This window comes from Pleurodeles waltl, chromosome 1_1 (assembly GCF_031143425.1).
Source record: "Pleurodeles waltl isolate 20211129_DDA chromosome 1_1, aPleWal1.hap1.20221129, whole genome shotgun sequence".
Taxonomy (NCBI): Eukaryota; Metazoa; Chordata; class Amphibia; order Caudata; family Salamandridae; genus Pleurodeles; species Pleurodeles waltl.
This window is the reverse complement of record NC_090436.1, coordinates 524,621,434-524,642,146: the sequence shown is the minus strand read 5'-3', so window position 1 is coordinate 524,642,146 and position 20,713 is coordinate 524,621,434. Positions and strand designations below refer to the sequence as shown.

General features: G+C 39.3%; 1 protein-coding gene across 2 annotated transcripts in view; it reads left to right on the top strand.

Annotated features, from left to right (window-relative positions):
* Positions 1–20,713, top strand: part of KIAA0825 (KIAA0825 ortholog) — a 2,111,807-nt gene that overhangs the window by 9,870 nt on the left and 2,081,224 nt on the right. The window lies entirely within an intron of this gene.

The window sequence follows — 20,713 nt, the reverse complement described above, 5'->3', positions numbered from 1 at the left end:
ATTGAAGCCTCATAGAAAGCAGAATATGGCAATTGCCTTTGATTTTCTACACCGGCTGGAAGGTCTCAAATAGGGGCTTTGTGGCTAAAAGGAAGGTGGTTAGACTACGAAGTACACTGAGAACACAGGGAATACCAAGAATACTAAGAAACCAAAAATCCCTCCAGCTATTGCAAGCATCCGACTGAGGGGCTCGTTGGTAATAAACAAAATGGTTAAGCCTAAGTAAAGGAAGTACAGCTACCTTGGCAGAAGGGCAATGGTAGGTGACTAGAGGCAGCAGAAACAGTAGACTCAACTTGTCTCCCAGCAGAACATGGAAATGGGCAAAGGGAAAGTGTTCCTAAAGGTCATAACATCCGCTGTAGATGCAGAAGGCAATCAGCGTAAACAATTGTTTATACAAGTACTTCATGAGATAAAAGATGGAGGCCAGCAAAATAACTTGGGCAGAGGTACTGAATCCTAAGTTGGCGAGCTCAGCACCTCAGGAAGAGAGCCAAAAGGCATTATGCAGCCACAGAAGCATTAACCTAGAAGAGTCTGAAATTGCAGAGATGATGGATTTGCCAGAGTCAGCGTTGACTTTACAGAACACAAATACGCATGTTGCCAAGGCAGAGGGGCCTAAAATCATAGAGATCTTTTCAACACTGGATAAGGGAGGCATAAACCCTGACAACAATCTTAGCAACCAAGTAAAGGAGTGCAATTTAAACCGTAACCCAAAGGCACCGATTTTGCATGCTGAGAATAGCAGTCGGGGCAGCCGGGGCTTGGTCCATAGCCCGAACTCAGTAGCACTGTTCAGGATCAGGTCACAAGTTCATAACTGAGGCAATGGTACATCAACATGAGCAGGTCCCTGCAACGGAGGGGTTGATCCAATGTGCTCTACACCATTTGTCAGTTTGAAAAGAACAAAAGGGGCGCTAGGTTGCCCTTATGAGTCACACTGTGCACTGTTTCAACCATTAACCACCCCTGGGGAGCAGGAAATAGACATTGAGGAGGAACAGAGGACGTCTCAAGGCACTAAATCGATAGACAACTATTCTCTAAACCCTCAAGCATTTGATGATGGCACTACGGATCACATTATCTCCACCATCAACTCTTCCTTACTGGCGGTTGTCAAGGCTCTTTTGTGGCAGTCGCATAAGTTAGAAGTTCAGGTAGTGTTAATGCAAATGTTGGCACACAGTGTCTTGTCGTTGGACAGGAAGATGGACAATCTGAGTGGGAAGGTCTGGTTTATTAAAAAACACAATGATCACACAGTAAACAGTGCCATAATCGACAAGCTTACTACATTACCAGAGCTATTGTCATAATTATTAAATCATTGTAAAACTACGCGATTGGAAGCCCCAATCAACAGTACATCTGCCATTCAAACCCAGCAAGAAGGATCAGCGAACGTAGACCATATGGGCAAAGGTGTTACAAATAGCAGTGCCCTAAAGAGGGCTCCATCTATCAGGGTATTAAGCTCAGAGGGAAATAAGCATAGTCCACGTTTGGACCCATCCTCACTTAACATGAAAGATGATAACCGTGGTAATCATGAAAGTCAGTTAAAAGGGCCGCCAAAAGAAAAAACCAAGAAAGGCTATTAAAAATAGCAGAAGACTGAGTCTCTCCTTCAAGACATCTCACACCACTCATACCACTCAGAAAGTGTTTCGCACTGCTATCGTATGCATTAATGGACAGGTAAATAGTACTGGTTCCACCAAAGAGGGCCCATTGAACTATCCAATGTTCACTCTGAAGCCTCTTGTGCAAAAGTCAATAAAAACAAGTTAATCATCAGGAAGGTGCACAAGTAAAAATGGACACTGAAGTCCTGCCTCTGCAACATAAGGCCTCACCCTCTCCAAGGCAGACCTATGCTCAGGTGGTGGACCACTCTGGCAACAGGGCCGAATTACAACCCCTTGACACCACATATGAGCACAAATTACCTGTCAGGCATGTAGGTCTTTATCAGACCCCACATAGTGTTATAACAGAGGAGACAGTGGAGCAAGAATGCTCCGTGGAAGTGCATTGTCAAAATACTTTTGGTGAACACTCTATGATGGCAGCAGCCAGTAAGGACCAAATAGTAGGAATTCAAAATGAAGGCGGTCGGTCACTTCCTAAATCAAATATTTATAGAGATAACTCGGCACAACCGTTGGCACCATCTAATACTGTTTTGATCATTACCCCACAGTATAGGACAAGAGGGCCTTGGGATATATTAAACCGGTCCAACATACTTTATCACTTGAACCACATTCCATCACTGAACCATCTTATAGGGGTGCATTTGTGGTCCGTGCAATTCAAGAATAGTTCACTGACTAACTATAAGGACTCAACCATAACGGAATGGTCCAGTTCTGAAGATACTATAAAAATCATGCCAGAAGCTGGGAAATTACTGGACTGGAGAATTAACATGACCATGTTGGCCCAGGAAAATTACCTTCACATCTTGGCAGATAGGCAACAGATCTGTCCTACAAAGCCCCAGAAAAATCTCAACAAACTTAGCACAATGAACACAGGACCAGGCAGCCTATAGCATCTTGAGAGGGTCAAAGCAAGTAAGGCCCTCCAATTGGGATAAAAATATCACGATCCAAATGATTTGAGATAATGGAGATAATCATCCTTTAGGAAGCTTAGCGTGCCAGACATCTAGGAAAAGCACTGATTATGTCAGTTGGTCATGGGTGCTGACAGTGCTCACTGCCAATGAGTAGCCTTACGCCAAATCGCAAGGGGATAAAATAAGGCTTCATATAGGGCCACAATCAAGGTGATAAGCTGGAGTGAGGAAGGCTTTCTTTCTAAAGCATCTAACATAAACGCTGTGTATTTTTTGCAATCAGGGGACATCCTTTTTCTACAAAAAACATGGCTGGTGGCCCCTATTGCTATTCAAGGCTTCCATGTAATTCACACACCACCCTTAAAGGAGAACCTTTTTGGGAGGCCTATTGGTGGCCTTGCCATTTACGTTAAAGTGAAAGAAGTGGCAATCCGCCGCACCTCTATCGCCCTGCAGGCTCTGGAGCTTAAACGTCTGGTAATAGATGGTTTTCCAACTTCCATTATAGCGTTTAATTTGTACATGAACCCCCGCAGCGCAACCCAATCTGTAAAAGGTAAAGAATTGCTCAAAATGATGAGATCTCTTATGTATGATCACCTTGCCCATGAGTACGTCATTGTGATAGACTTCAACATATGTGACCTACGCCTCTCAGGGCCACTGAAAACGGGTTCCCCACGTGACCTGTTCGAGGCACACTTCCATGAGTTCAGCTTGAGTTCGGCCAAACGTAACAGCACACAACTTCAAACTTTTAGAAACATTTCAATTTTAGATTATATATTTCAAAGCAGGATCTTGCAGAACAGCTCCAGCACATTTCAATTACAGCAGAGATCAGAAATTGACCACCATCCATTATCCAGATTGATGAATACAAGAGTAGAAACATACAGGAAGGAGAAATGGATTGATCAGCCACTTCCATCCAATGTTGGCCCAATCACCAAATGGATCAAGTGGGGCCAAGTGGCCAAGAATAGGTACACATCCTCGAAAGCTAGTGCCACTCTTTCAACCTCGGCACTCAATGCTATAACGCCCCAAAAACAATGGGCAACTATAATAACAGCACTACACAAGGGCTTATCCATAAAAGAGCAATAGGAAGCAATCAACACAGAGTATGGGTAACCAGTGTCCCATATTCTCTGGAATTTAAGACTTCTGGGAGAGTAAACAAAACTGCTGCTTTGCCATGGTCGACCACAGAATCTGGAAGAGTCACTATACTAAAGAAAAAGTAAAAATCTCATGTTTTGTCATCTATTATTCCAGAATCATGGAAAAACCCCATCTTGTTTCCAATTCATAAAAAGGGCGATTGTACTGCACCCAAGAATTTCAAATTGTTTGTACTGCTTGATGTTGATGGAAAGGCGTCTGCGAAGGTGCTACTGCAGGAACTTGAGGCATGGATTAACGAAAGCAATATCATCCTGTATTATCAGCCCAGATTCAGGCCCAATTCATCAACCTTTGACAATGTGATTGCTCTCTCTTATTTTGGAAAAAAGACCGCCGAAGCAAGTATGCCCCTGCTCTATGCCTGCTTCATTGATTATAGCTCTTCTTTTTATTTTATTGATCGGAATATCCTTTGGACTGAGTGGGACATTCAAAAGCAATTACTGGCCGCAATCATAGCTTTGTATACGGACACACGGGTGCGAATTAGGATCTCACATAGCCACCCAGCCTGGACTATACACACCAATAAGGGGCTCAAGCAGGGTTATGTCATCGCCCAAACTCTTTTCAACCTTTATACAGCTGACCTGGGTGCAGAGCTGTTGAAGGGCCGAATATTTCCACCCAAATTAGCTCACCGTGATCTTCCTATAATACAATATGCTGATAACCTGGTATTGCTAGATCACACCCAAATTGGCTTAGCAAGAGCGCTAGGGCTACTCCATACATATAACATCAAAAATGCCTTACATGTAAATGCTCAAAAATCCAACGTTTTGGTGTTCGGGTAAAAGACCAAAAAAAGACAGCTCGAATGGCAGCTGGGCCCACTCGGACTAAGTACAATTGATAAATACAATTAGCTGGGGGTCTGGCTGTTGGACTCTGGAAAGCCCACTTGGCATGCCGCAGCACAAATTGGAAAAGCCGCAAAGACAGCTTATGCGCTACTTAAATTGCACTATAGCTTACACAGCTCCTCTGTGGAGGGCATGTTAAGAGTGATAAGTGCCACGTTTTTACCTCCTGCAACTTACAGCCACTTGGGTTTTACTGGCTGCCATGTATCGGCATGCAGAAAGGTTTTTGGCATCCTCAAAGGGACACGGCACGCATTGATTTGCTTAGAATGTGGGCTTGAAAATATGGACATCTTTTGCGAAAAAGATATAATCAAGTACCACCATCGGGTGTCTAGTGCTGCTCCGTGCTCACTGAGATCTGCTCTAAGTTCCATGTATCAAGATAAAAAGTCCTCTTGGTCACAATTTTTAGTTGCAGCTGCATCCATGCTGAACATGAACCTTGAAGCCACAGACAACACTCTTTTTGACAATGGAAGCCTTCAAGAGGATACTAAAAGCATAGGGAAAACGATTATCAAGGGAACAGGACATTATAAAAAATCAAAGTTAGCCATGGATTAGAGGGGTAATTTAATCGTATGAAACGGTCCACTTGCAACCATATTTTAAAGCTACCCTGGGGAAACTAGTTTTAAGGAATATATTAATGACTCAGCTGCAAACTGTACCCATAAATGAATACAGGGCACATTAGAAAAATATTCGCAAAAGCTACCAAAAATTGTTGTCTATATGCGTCCTCTCCCGAATCTGCTATTCATGTTAAATGTTGTTGTCTTGCACTGCTCGCTCAGAGACAAATTTATCTTAAGCTTTTTTTCTACAGAATGGTATAAGAATATGCAATGAGGGATGACATTCATTCACTCAGCAGGGACTGTAAAAGATCTGGCACAGATCAGTAAATTCATGGCCATGGCTTGCAGCAACCTGCATGACGTCACAGTGCCAGATTAGAGACAAAGGGCCTGATTCTAACTTTGGAGGACAGTGTTAAACCGTCCCAAAAGTGGCGGATATACCACCTACCGTATTACGAGTCCATTATATCCTATGGAACTCGTAATACGGTAGGTGGTATATCCGCCACTTTTGGGACGGTTTAACACCGTCCTCCAAAGTTAGAATCAGGCCCAAAGTCCCTTGTTGTATGCTGCTAGTTTTGTTGCCTTACCGCTACCGACATCATGCACAAGTTGGCATGTAATTAAAGGGGGCCTAAGTCCTCTAGGAGATGGTTTGCAGTATTGCACCTTGCAGTAGAAGGTATGATTTTAAATTACTGTAGTGGCTGCGGCTGAATTTTAGCCAAAGGGTCTTCCACATTGCACTATAGGGGATGGCCCCATAAAACATGACCACTTTGATACTTGCTTTTTAACTTCCACCACAGAAAGATGGTTAAAAGTATAAGGTGAACATTTATTGGTTTGATGCCAGAGGGCACTAATGCAGTAAAGGTGCAGCAAAATCTGGTGTGTTCCAGTTTCAACTGAAAAGCAAATATTCACTTTGATGGTGTTTTATTGGTTATAATCAGTTTTAACAGAAAGATGTAAACCCTACCCCTGTACATGCAAAAAGAATACATCTTCTAGCCTCAGTGTTAGGCTCACTCCATTTGTCCCTCAAACCCTTATCCCTCAATGTAGCTTTTGCCTTTTTTAAAAGGCTTTGTCACACCATTAGCAGACACCTGATTTATCAGTCTTTGTTTCCCATCCTGTTTTAAAGTCACAGAAAAGTACTGTGTTCCCCTCAGCAAAGGCTCAAAGCTTAGACATAAAATCAAGCAGAAAGAAGTCCTTATTTGGGGGAAATATAGTGGCGATTTTCAAGATAGATCCCAACACACACCCCCATATCATGAGAACACTAGCCTTCCTCTCTCTCTTACTGTTAGAGACGTGAATATGAAAATTCTGCAGAAGAAAACTAGTCATCTCATTATGTTTATTGACTGATGATGAGCAATAGTCATTGTCCTAGGGGGAATGTTGCATTCTAGTCTGATCTGCCTGGGTCAAGTGTGTCTCTTGCAAACATATTAGATCTCTTCTCCCCCACATAATTCCTGATCAGTGTTCTTTTAGAGAGATTTGACAACTTAACGTTTAGCGGCATCAGACTATACATATCACTGATCTCAAATTGAAATCTGCATTAAATGCTAATAAAAAGCATCCTCCTCACCATCCTTTAGTCTGTCTCTCCAGATATTATAGCTACTCCTCTTTGATTCAGTTCCCATCCCCATACAATTCAATGTTCAAAAACCATGATGCCTCTCACCTGAAGTGGTGGGTTTTCTTTCTCAAATGCTATTTTGTAAGGACATTTCCATTAACAACAGGCCATATCTTCTCTGAGCTTGTAAGTTATTGATTGAAATGAAAAAACTACTCTAAAGCATGGTTGTAGCAATGTCGGGGAAAAGAACATGAGTAACCCTGAAAAGTTACGTTCTCTAGGCCAAAGTTGTTTTTAGAATGTCTTCTTTTCAGTGAAGTAATGACATTTAGTGAGGACACCTGTTGGTCTTGGATTGTTTGTCGGTCTTTTTGGATCCACACTGCACCATCTTGAATTTCACTTCAGCATGCTTGTCTCCCAACAAAGAGGAGAACATGCCCACCATGGTTGGAGCTTTCATCTGCACCCTTCAGGACTTCCTATGTGAATGTTCTCTTGTCTCACACTCCTAATTCCTCACACTTTAGGAGGACCAGGTCAGTTTTTTCTTGCAGTAAATCACTCATTTGAGTTGCCTTAGAGCTGAAAGCCTATAGAGTTTACGTTTTCCCCAAAACCTCCATTTTTCAGCCTACGTCGGTGTGCACACTTGTATGCTATTATATAGATTATGATAAATCCTAGTTAAGCCAATCTCAAATTTCCTTTTTGAAGGTTGTCTGACTGGCCTCTACATCAGATTAAGTGAGAGCTATGCCTGTGTCTTGTGGACTGTGTGGAGGCCTCTCTTTAAAATGAGTAGTTACAAGTGCTGTATGGTTGACGACCAGAGTCTGGGGTTAGATATCAAAGTAGAATCTCCTTTGTATGCTTTTCAGTGGCTTTTGAAGTGAATTCCTCAACATGTCCCCTGGTTATCCTGAGTTGGACCCTCTTGTGTCAAAAACCTTTTATAGCATATATGATGTGGGCCTATATTTCAGTACCCAGTTGGCTGCAATTTTCCCCACGCTATCGCACCTATTCAAAATAGCTTGAATCGATTTAGACAATGGACCATCATTAAAAGTAGGTTTACCTGGACAAAAGTGTGTTTAAGTTACGGATCTCGGCACTAAAGGTTCAGGAGTTGTGTTGTTTCATTTAAAGGAGGGAAAAGAAAGTGTAAAAGTGTTTATCTCTCTGACATTAAAGGGTTGAAATCAGTGGTTTTATTGAGGAAGAAACACTGGCTGTTAAATGGGCGGTTGACAAGTTCAGACTACAGTTTTGAGGAACGCACTTCAAGATTAAGACTGATCATGAACCATTGGTTGAAATATTCAGGAATAAGGGGGTAATTATCTTGATAGCCTATCTTCTCAAATAAAGATATAGATAGTCAGTTTACAGGAATTTACATTTGACATTGAATATCAGTCTGGAGTATATAACTGCACTGCAGATTGTTTGACCAGATTAGTTGCTGACAAGCCGGAAGACATAGATCTCAGTGAGGAAGTGGAAGAGGATGGACCAGATTAGTTGCTGACAAGCTGGAAGACATTAATTTTAATGAGGAGGTGGAAGAGGATGTTTTGATAGGGATTTATGCTGTAACTGATGGAAATATTAGAAAAGAGGATTGGAGTCTGCCATTCAAAATGATATGGTTTTCAGAGAACTGATGGAGAGTGTTAAAAGTGGTAGGACAAACTAGAAGAGTTGGGAGGCTCTTTAAAACCTTACAGATGATTTTGGTGAACTGTCAGTATTGCACTATTACTTAGAGAGAACAGGTTGGTAATTTCTACTCAGTTGTGTGTTAATTTTCTAGAATTAGCTCACATGGGTCATCTTGGTGTGGTAAACAAAACAAAAAGAAAAGATTCAAGACGATTGTTGATGGCCTGCTTGTGATCTGATGTGAAAAGAGCTATCAGAAAATGCTTAGAATGTTGCGCTTAGAACCAGAGTACTTCCCATGTGTATGCTTTAAATTGCTCAGTGCCTATGAGAAGATGTAGACGTGGATATTGTTGGACATTTGAAAAGAGAACATTACTCACAGTTTGATTGTTTTAACTGCTATGTAATAACGGTGGCCCACCGTGCAATGTGTGGGTGACTATCCTACTATTGGTGTGAAGACGTTCCTGAGCCGTATATTTGATAATGAAGGTTTTCGTAAAGTACTTTTACAATTATGCTCTAAGGAAATAGAGGAGTTTCCAGAACAGTGTGGGACTACAAAGGAAGGCATTCAACTAGAAGAAACCTCTGGGCTGATTTGGTAAGTTGAACTGAGAAAGAGGGTAGTAGCTTATCGTTTGTCCCCTCACCAGACCACCAGAAAAACACAATTTGAACAGTTCAGGAGGTGGAAAAATGACACTAAATTGGAGCCAGGTTGGAAAAGCGGGAAGAAAGGTTGGTGTAATATAAATGATAACAGGTGGAGGGCTGAGAAATGTAAGATGCAAATGTGAATATGACCAGAGAAAGAGTTGGAAAAGGGGATTGAGGAAGTTTTGATGATTTAGTGACTGTCAAATCACCCACAGGATGTGCTGGTTGGTCCATAAGTCACCAAACAAATTTAAATTATCAAAATATTTCATGTCAAATTTAGAAGGAAGGATTTGGAATCTTAAAGAAGCTGCATTTTAGAGAAAGATGCTGGTTGAAGGAGAATTAAGGAAGAGTTTCACTAGTCAAAGGCAATTGAAAAAAGATAAATGATTTGTCTTTTTTGAATGTTTACCCCCTTTCTTTATAAATTCCTCGTCCTCTGACAAAGTTCAAAATTCTTCATCAGATGGCACCTCTTGCTTTTGTTTCTTAAGCTTACTTTCTAACTTTTGTTAGGGCTTTCAAGCTCTCAATAAAGCTCTGTGGTATGTGGTAAAAACTCTTTATCTTTAGAACCTATTAAGTTGTTCTGTCTCATGGAATTGTTTTGTTCTCGTTGTTAATCTTTTGGCAGTTCTTGAGATCAGGAGACACCATTGGACGGAGTTCATGCATCTTCCGCTTTGGGATCCTACTTACTGGAATAAATCTTCATATAATTGAAGTTTTCATGCAGTGTCCATTATGTCACCACAATCACTATGCAACATATTTGGCGACAAGCTGGAAAGTAAAAGGATTCACCGATTACAGAATTGTTGGCAGAGTGTTGTCTACGATGTTAGATATTGCTGTGGTTATTCTTGGAGATTTGTGCTCATTGACTGTGGGAGTCTACTGTAGTTATTCCTGGAGAGCGTGCAAGTTTGGTGACTTTTGGAAGATTTTGTACATAGGCTTTCTAGTTTGACTGTTAGTGCCTTGCGCCAGTCCATCTTACTCGACAGCTTGGAGCGTTGCTGGCTAACGAGCATTCCTTTGTGCCCTGTACTTCTTTTGTCTTATACTAAGTCATCTTGAGCATGTGCATATGGCTTCTGAGCTGGCAACCATATTTTGGGATGCAAGTTAATCAGCATCGTCCTGTTGACGTGTAATTTACGTTTTGTTGTTATGGTATTGTGTCTTACAATAGTGTGTTTGCAATATTTGTTTTAGAAAGAGTAGAGTTACAGTGTATTTCCTTTTTGGTAAGAAATATTTGGGGAAAATATAAATTTTGACACATTTTGCTTTGGCACATTGATATTTTTGAGCAAGTTAAAACTGTTGTGACATGGCAGTGTACAAAATGTCATGTTACCACTACTGTTTTTACGCACACCTTGCAGGCTACCAATAAAAATTAAACATTGAATTAAGATCTTTGAGAATTTTAATGTTAGCATTTTTGCACAGTCATCTTGGTTACACTGGAAAACAAGGTTTTGATCATTTGCCTGAGCAGGATGCACCAGAAAGTGAATTTGGAACTTAGAATGTCTACCAGGAAGCATTATCACACTTGCAAGAACTAAATTCTGAATAACTTAGTGGGCTTCTGTTGTCAGATGAAAACAGACCAGTGATGAAATGGAGGAGGAGCACATTGCTACACTGAGAATGTTCTTATCAACATGTAGCTGTACAAACAATGTTCATGAATACATTTGTGGTCAGTTAGTATTTATTGCTAATAAAAATAACGAACGCTTTTATTAACTTATGTTTAACCCAAATGTAAAGGAGTTTTCAAATTTAGCTCGTAGTATTGAACTTCTAAAACAATGTCTATTCGATTAAGCAAGTAGGAGCAGTACAGTTGTGTTTGCAACTTAGAGTAAAACCAATAAAAGAGGCAAGCAGCAGATTTGGCTCTAAAGCACTTATAGGCAATAAGCCAAGCTTTCTAGGACATGGGAAAAGATGCACCTTTGGTCATTTTTACTCTCTAGAAACAGTAAACGAAATATGAAGGTCAATAGTGTTGAACTTGAGGAAAGTGAATGTTGTGATAAATTTAAGACTGTTATTTTGACATGGGATGCTGGGTTTTGCACTAGTGTTCACTGTTAGTCCCATGGTCAAAGGACATTCATGGCAAATCAAAATTGGAAAATGTGTCATTGGAGGCAGTGGCTTATTTTGAGTCTCAAGTCACCGTTATTTCAGACAAAAAGTTTAGTAGGTTCTAGGGAGTCAAAGTTGATCATAAGTCTCCAGACATCAAACCTAAAGCTTATGAGTAATGTGTTATTGATCTTTCAGTGTTTTTTCAGGACACACTAAATTGTTTAGGAAGATTCACTAATACTAACATTTATGTTGCGCTTAAAGACAGGGACATTGTTGGGTGGCAAGATTTACCCTTGTGTTAGGTGATCTTCCTTTATATTATTATATTTTCTTTGAGAGCAAAACAGATAATGTTCATGGAAAATTGCACACTAAGAATGTGTTGGAAAATTTCCTGAAATTTCTAGCGAACAGTTGGTAGGGTATTTAGTTTGAGCATCAAATAAAGATGAAAAACACTTGTGACAACAGTTGTACACAAAGTCAGGCCCATTCTATTTAGTGTTAGGGATGATCTAAAGAAAACATTAGACAGATTATGCACAGAGAAAATAACTGAGCCTGTGTATTTGGCTGCGCGGATTTCACCTCTGGTAATCACACCAAGAAATCGGGTGAGATTCGGCTGTGTGCTGATTTGCGCATGCTTAATAGTAATACCTTGATGGATTATCATCATTTGCCAAAATTCCAGGCTCTCCTGATTGATATTGGGAGGTTTGCAGATTTATTATTCAATTATAGAACTCGGTTCAACTTATCACTAGGCCATGTTGGCTAAAGAGTCCCAAGAGTTAGCAACTTTTGTTTCACTATTCAGTGCCTTTAAGTATTTTCAGTTGCCAATCTGTTTGGCTTCCTCTGCTCGTGTTTTCCAGAAACTCATTAACAGTTTATTCCTGATTATTGATGCTGTCCAACCATTTCGGAGTGATATCCTAATTTTTGCTAAAAGGCTACAAGAACACAATGCAAATTTAGAAAAAGTTTTAAAGACTTCAAAGTAAAGTGGCATGACTGTAATAAAAGAAAAATGTAATTTTTTTGTAGAGGATGTAGATTCACTGGGGCGCAATATCTCAGGCAAGGGTAAAAAGCAAACATGTAGTGTAATGCAGGCGATAGTTGATCCACAAGTTCCTCCAGCTAAAGATGCGTTAAGAACTTTTCTTGGTTTAAGTGAGTACTTTCTATATTGAGTGCATGGTTATGTATCTGTAGTACAGCCTCTAATATCTTTATTAAAGAAATGTGCTAGATTTACATGGTCAGAAGAAGCACAGGAAGAATTTGATAAAACTAAACAGATATTTTTGTTGATGCTCCATCTCTAAGTGTGTTTCTATCAGGAAGAAAATATATTATAATCATAGGTGCAAGTGTGTTTGGTACTGGAGACATTTTGAGCCAAATGACTGACGGACATGATTTTACCAATCATTTGCTATAAGATCTTTGAGTCAAACCAAAACTGATTATAGCAGAATTGAAAGAAAGGCCTGACCTGCTCATGGACTGTAGAAAATGTTAAACATTTTGGTTTTTGGAAGCAGGTTTGAAATTTGGACGGATCACAAACCCTTAGAGTTTTGACTTGAAGGCAAAGTTCTTGTTAAGGCCTCAGCGACTTGTTGACCAAGTCGCAGGAGTGCAATTTTTGTATTAAGTACATTTCAGGTGGCAAGAATTTTTATGGCAGTATACCCTTACCTAGAAATGTCATTGATGAAGATTTGTCTCAAATTTCTATCAATAAAGATTTTGACAACAACAGACCTCCAAAAATGAAGCCGTCCAAGCCGAGCAAAAGCAAAATCATAGCAGATTACATGTTTGGTCCATGAAACTTAAAGAAATAGTGTCACAATACCCAGTTTACATCAAGAAAGTGCAGGTGTCATCCATGTGGCAAGATAGATTGTTACATGTCAGACCTTGCTTGTTAGGCATTTTAAAATGCACAATAAAGCAATGTTGTACTGACTGCACCAATACAAAAAGCTGTCACCTAACCTGTGCTAACTATGCTTCTTTATTAAATGCCAAAATATATTTTAAACTATTCATAGTTTATCCAAAGAAAATTCCATCAAATAATTTTTCAAGTCTTCACTTCATCCTCCATTGAACAGGTTACCCTGGTAACCAACACATTGCAACTAGTAAAATTGCCTTTGCGGCATATCTAAAATGACACACACTTTTTGTGTGAATAACAGCACAATGCGTGACCACCCTTCAAGTATCCGACTCCTCTAACTTGAAGGTACATACTTGAAGAATAAATATTTGGTTTTGTCACAAACTCAGCACATGCTCTCCTTTTACCATGTTCAAATTAATAAATAAAGCAGAAGTTTGAACATGGTCCTAAACATAAGAGAATACAAGTGGATTAGATTAACAATGGCTAAAAGTATGTTATTCTGTTTTGTTTATTTATAGTGCATTGACAGGTTGCTGTCTTCAATATAGGATTAAAGTATGGTACTCCAAATTTTATTGTGAATTATCATTTGCTTTACAAATTCTGAAAGAGATTGTGGTGTGAACATGTGGATATTTGGAGTTGATTTGATTAATTGTTAATTAGCCCAAAGTTTCATGTGAAGTAGTGTAGCTTTTAATCGATATGGAAGAGTCACACACAACATGCATGAATGTTTCTTGTAATACAATGTAGCATTTCTCCTCCTTGGATGAGGTGCATAGACTGCACACACCCTGGTGGCCATTTTAGGAGTGGGTCCTTTGTCTTTCCCAGAGCTTACACGCATATGTCAAGATACAGCTTTGTCTTTGTCATTTCAATAGACAGATGCCACGCACTCCATATAGGTTCATATTCAGTGGAAGCAGCTGTTCTTAAGGTACGATTTATTCAAAATTCCCTAGATTATCTGGGCAGTTAAGACACTTTGATTTTTTTTTATTTGCTTTGATCCTAAGTCTTTGCCCTACAGTGATATGATCCGAGATATGATGTAACTAAATAACACACCATTCTATTTGGATTTTGTGGGTTTTCACAATATTCTCATATTCACTGTACCGCCATGGGTATATTTTTCAGGCTCTTGATGGTTTATTTTCCCAACTTAATTCATTGGGGGTTTTAGATGATATGTCATATAAGCCATTTAAGCAGTTATTTTGGATGAAGCAAAGAATCGCCCACTTATACATACTGGAGAGGTATTACATGGAACCACTGTTAGGCATTTTATATCAGCTAGATGCATTCTAACTCATTGTTTTTGCAATACAGGGGATTTTTCTAAGTACGACAAGGCCACTTATATCCCCACAACGTGTCCATGTCAGTCACATTCTGACAAAATCTATTGATTTGTTATAGAGAAACGTTTGATACATGGGGTCTGATATGATGTATTTCAATACCGAGGTGTTTCCATAATTAGTCCTGATGAGGACCCACTATGATGTAAAGAAAGAACATGCTCCTTAAGAGGGTCGAAATGTCAACTATCTCATATCCAGCCTGTACTAATGTACTTTGGGTCATGGACACTTGAAAGATTGATGCACTCAGCCCACAGATTTGTACATGTTGAACAGGCTGGCTTATTGAAAAACTAGAGGATTTATGTACAAGTGTTGAACTATTTTCTTCTTGATGCACTCTACAACCACTTTTTTACACTGATCATCTATGGAACATCTATTTGTTTGACTCAATTAATTGTTTGACTTTTGTAATTGAATAGATGAATTTGAATACTTGTAATACACACTGGCACTCAAAACTGAGCAGCCCGATGCTATTTGTAATACAGAATTGACCCACACCTGCTAAGAGAGATGAAGCATTAAGGACCAGACAAGGAAGAGAGTTGAAGTTAAAATCAATCAGTAAGACGTCTGCAGAAATCATCCTATAAAGAAATAAGCTAGCTTTTACGAAGTTTCCTGAAAAACATTTAACTGTTTATAAATCGAAATGATACAGGGAGCTGGTTCCAAACTTGGAAGCCCAGCGGACTGAACGATTTACCTCCTTTGTTTTAAGCCTAAAAGAGGAAAATCTAGCAGACTCAAGGATCTTAGAGTCTTGTAGTGTCTAAAATAATCAGAGAGATATTTAAGTCCTAAACAGTGAAAGTCTCAAAAGACCAAGGTCAGAGTCTTAAATAGGATACATTTATATACAGCTATTGCAGCTTCCTTAGTCCCGGAGAGACTGAACCATTGCGTGTAAGCTTCGAAACTAATCTGACTGTGGCATTTTGAACTGCTTGAAGTTTGTGTAACAAATGTTTAGTAATTCCTAAATACAGGCAGTTGCAGTAGTCCAACTTTGAAGTAATGAGGGCAAGGACCACTGTTTTCCTTGCTGTTAATGGGATGTATTAAAAAAAAATCTTTAATGATTTAACCAAAGAAAAGCAAGTACCAGATACAGGTAAAACTTGAGAGTGAAAGGAGAATGAACAGCGAATTTGAAACCTAGGTTGCAAGCCACATTTACTGGTGGAGGAGGAGCGGAAGATTATCAGGCCACCACAACTGATGGAAAATAAATTATTTGACCAAATAAAAAGTATCTTCATCCTGAAAGTATTGCATTTTAGGGAGTTAAGCTCCATCCAGTGGACAATATATGAGAAACAGTTCTTAAATTTAAGTTCGGAGCCAAAAGAGTCAATGGGAGTGATCAGAGGAGATATGTACATTAAAAAGGGTCAGGCTAAGTGAGGGGGCCTGTGGAACCGCATAGCTCAAGGTTTTTTTCTTTTGAGTAGAACTGCTTCTTGTTAACAAGAAACAACAGGAACCATGTCAAAGCCTGTCTACAGATACTGACTTCTGTGACTCGTTGAAGGAGAACTGAGTGAGATATTTGGAATACTGCAGATAGATCTAAAATAATTAACACTGCACTCTGACCTTTATCCATCTTAACATTTTCTTGTTTCTGACACTTCTAACATTGTAGTTTCCGTGGAGTGCTGAGGCTTGAATCCTGATTGAGAAGAGTGAAAAATGCTGGAAGTTTCAAGAAAATCGATTGAAGGTCCATTCACTGTTTATTGACTAATTTCTCCAGCATCTTAGCAGGGTCAGGCAGAAGGGAAATGGGTCTAAAAAATACCCAACATTTTTGAATTGTCAGTTGTTGTTTTTTTAATAGTGGTTTAACAGCAGCCAGTTTCCATGACTCCAGCACCAGCGCTGAGGATAAAGAAGCATTTAAAATATTGTTAATTGTAGGATTATTGGCTTCCATAAGAACACTAAGACAACATGGATCTAAAGGGAAGCCTGAATTACATAGCCAAATGGTTTGACCCTTTTAATTGGTATATGTTCTGTACACATTAAGTCCATTTCAATTTTAGAATTTGAACTGTTCAGACCTCTATGCTTTTAGTTGTACAAGTTCAATTTGGCACAAACTAAATAATTAATGTTTTGCCCAGCTAATCCAGTTGGAGCTGCAACTACACATGCTAAGTCCCATTGCAAGATCAACCTCATCCATGGCAGCAGTAGTTTTATTATCAGATATTGGATGTCCAAGTGGGTCTGCAGTTCTTCAAGTCGAAGAGTTATTACTTATTGCACTATTAAGTGCAAGTTCTGGATTAATTTGCTTTTCTTCCAATATTTCTTGTTCCAATATATTTGAGTGTGTGAAATTGTGGTACTGCAGTCTCATTTGTATATGCATCAAAAGCAGTTTCATAGGACTGAAATAGTCCTATAATATCTTGTTTTTGCACCACAGTTTTAAAAGCTGTATAAGCGCAAAGTAGTAGAATTACCTTTTGTGTCTCCATGTCTCCCTTCCCACAACTGTTTTGTGGTGATTAATGAGTATAGCTTTTGAAATACGTATGTAACATCTATTTGTCTTTTGAACTCTAAATCTTCTGGCACTGATATCTTCAACCACATTATTTTGATAAGTGTATAATTGAGCTTTTTCATACAGGGATGCATTTTCAAACCAAAGAGCTTCTGTTTGGGTAGTAAGAGTCCAACTAATTATTTTTTACAATGCCTTTGTTATCTGGATCAAAATTAGCAAGCTATTCAATTTCAGGCTTTTCTGGAAGCTTCATCCTGATGTTGACAAACCTAAACTAAGCCACATAATTGATCGGGAATTCAAAATAAGCTTGAAGAGTTTAAACAGACTCATGCTTCATAGCTACTGACCTGCCTGCAAGAAAGCATTTGGAAGCTAAATCGCTATAGCCTTTTGTTTCAACATTGCTCTGCAATATTTCTTCCCATATTTCCCTTATATCAGTTTTTTTCTGCCTAGGTAAGAAGTAACATAACGTGCTACTGCTTTCTCTTCCAATTTGGCCCTTGGGGATGGGATCCCCAGGGCCTCCTTAGACTGGGTCAGGGGGCCACATGCCTGCCTTTACCTTAATAAATACATTCTGCCCCAAAGGCTGCTAAGGGAGGGGGAGTCGCATGTCCCTTTTTTTCGATCAATAATTCCCGGCCCTCGGTGATGGGGTCTTTTTGGCTAGTTTACTTGTACTGTCAGGTGATTCATGCAGTATGAGCATGTGTGGTAATAAATGATTATGCCCTAAATGAGGTGACCTTTTGCCTCGGGCACCTGCGGGCCATGCCAGGATTAAACATCACTTGCTTTTATGGGCATTCTGATGTCCTCATTTAGATGCTCACTCATGAACTCCTAATTGAGCCTAGCTTAGAAATAGCCTTGCAAGCACTGAAACCAAGCTTACTGACTAACTATCAAAAGTTCTACACAAGAGAGTCTCAACCATCTTTGGGTCATGCAGTAATTCATTCCAAATAACAGAGTTGTGAAAATAGAAGAATCAACCTTGCACTTGAGACTTCCTTACTTTTGTCAGTGTTGGAAGTTTTTTTCTGCAAGATCTTAAAAATAAAATGTGTTGGGTGGGTAAGTTCTTACATTTGTGAGTAATTACTTGAGTTTTTTAAGTTTCTCTCTTGCCCCTGTTGGATGCCACAGAACGTTTCTGAAGGTAGGAGAAAAAAGCTCCCTTTTAGTGACATTGGTCAGTGCCGTAGGGGCAATTCTGAATTAATTGTATTTTATTAAAATTGCTTTTTGTTGTGCCTACCAACTATAGTAATCGAGTGCTGGGCCTATTGCAGCTTTGGCAATTATTACAGGAGCACTCTCATCCAGGAAATACTTACCTTCCTATGTACCGTTACATAAAAATTGGAAGCTCAGACTTCTCATAGAAAGTGAAGAGTGAAAAATGGCTCCTAATATTTTAACATTTTTTTTTGCTTTAATTTTGCATACTGATAGGATATATATCCTTCATTTTCTGTAATGTGCTGTTAGTTCCCATGATAAAAAACGAAGGGCCTTATTACGGTTTTGGAGGATGGAATACTCCGTAACAAACGTGAGGGATATTCCGTCCGCCCTATTATAAGCTTCATAGGATAAAATGTAATTCAGCGGATAGGATAGCCGTCACATTTGTGACGGAGTAACCCCGTCCGCCAAGATCGTAATCAGGCCCTAAGTCTTGGTTGCAATCAAATGTAACCTGTTTTTGTCCATCTGCAAAGGTATCTTCCACCTGTTTGCAAACTATTTTAGGTTATTTTGTTTGGGGATATCGGAATTTGAGCAGCAGCATAAATATGGAACAAGATATCCATGTTCCTCAATAGGTTTTGCAGGGACTGTTTTGGCTTTTCCCGAAGTACTATTTACTCATTTTTGCACTTACAACCTGCTTGCAGTTTGTGGGGGGAAACAGGTGTGAAACGCATTTGTGAGCCTAGAAAGTTATATGTTAATGAAAGGTAGCTACAATTCTGAATTCTACAAGGTGCCGTTTGTGTAGATCCCTCCAGCTTTTCCCAAAGAAACAGACTGTTAAAATAATAATGAAAACAAGTAGGAATAAACAGCCATTTGTAACGACGTTTTCATCTGTACCATCTTGTCATAATGGCCAGTTAACAAAAGCACAATACCATTACTTCCTATAGACCCTTCTTTTTTTCAAGGATATATAGGGCCTCCAAAAACAGCCAATGCCCAGATTAAACAACTGAGCTGCACCTTAAAATTATTTTTCATTGTGTGCCGAGCATACAGCAAGTTACATGGTAAAATATAAAGAATGAATATAGGTTTTAAGGAAACCTATGTATTTCTAAAATGTAACAACAAAGTAGCTAACTATCACAGTACTCTCAGAAAGTAATTCTGGGGCAGTCAGTTAGGGTCAGCTTTTATGGACCTCCCAAATTCTGGCACAATGTGTCAGATTAAGTCCAAGTATTAAACAGGCTTGTGTGCACTCAGCAAAACTCATACACTTTCATTGCTTGTTAAACCAACTTGAGTCCATCAAAGGAATAATATTTTCCAGAGGTCTTTCAGTTAGTCTGACTTTTATTTATTTATTCTTTTCAATCCGAAACAAACATGGATAAAAACATTCATTACAGCCAGATTCCAGCTGACGTGTTTCGTCCCACACAGGTCTTTCTTAGGGAGCCAATGGTCATAAATGTTTGTTCAGATATATCACTGATAGCTTTGAAACCACACTAAAGATTCATTTCATTTACTGCAAGATTTGTAATAATGACTATGTAGTTATTCTAATTTGTTTTGTTGTGGATGTCTGAATAGGACATGATCAGAGCGGTATGTTGACCATGTAGTAATCCTTAGTGACAATAGAAATGGGGTGCAATGCTCCTAAATCTCATCTTTGAAAGTAGTCAGAAAGTTTTAAAAAGAGTTTCTAAAATGTACACAAGATACTGAGTTTAGGAACAGAGGTTATTTGTACACTGCTGAGTTTGTGGGTACTCATACTATTGTGAATCAGATGGCATTTTGCAAAATAGCTTCTTACTTACATACAGGCTTACATTTAGAAGCCACACATGCAAAGAAATCCGATTGGTAATAACAAATGTTCTAATATTATGTTCCTGCGCGTCTCCTGATAAAAAAAGTATGCCACATGTTTGGATGGACTTAGCCCCTGTAACAGGACAGGGCCCAAAATGCAACATGAACAGATTGGTTTTTCCACTCAAAACCAACCCTTTTTGGCAATGTGGGTATGTGTGGATTTTGGGCTTTTGCTTGGCAGGCACCCAGAGAAAACTACCAATGAGTCCCTGATTTGATACATTTTTATCACAGGCACTAGCCCCAGGCATAAACATGGGGTAGCATTTTTATCGGGACAAATGAGTTAACATTCAGTGGTAAGATATTTTGTGGATCCTGGAGATTTCAGAAGATTCCATCACAGAAATACAAGGAAATGTGCTATTGTGGGCAGGAAAACGTTGTGAGATCCACACGAGGCACACAAACCCGGACTCCAACTTGTGTCTAGTTTTCAGAAATGTCTGGGTTTGCTATGTTTCTCTG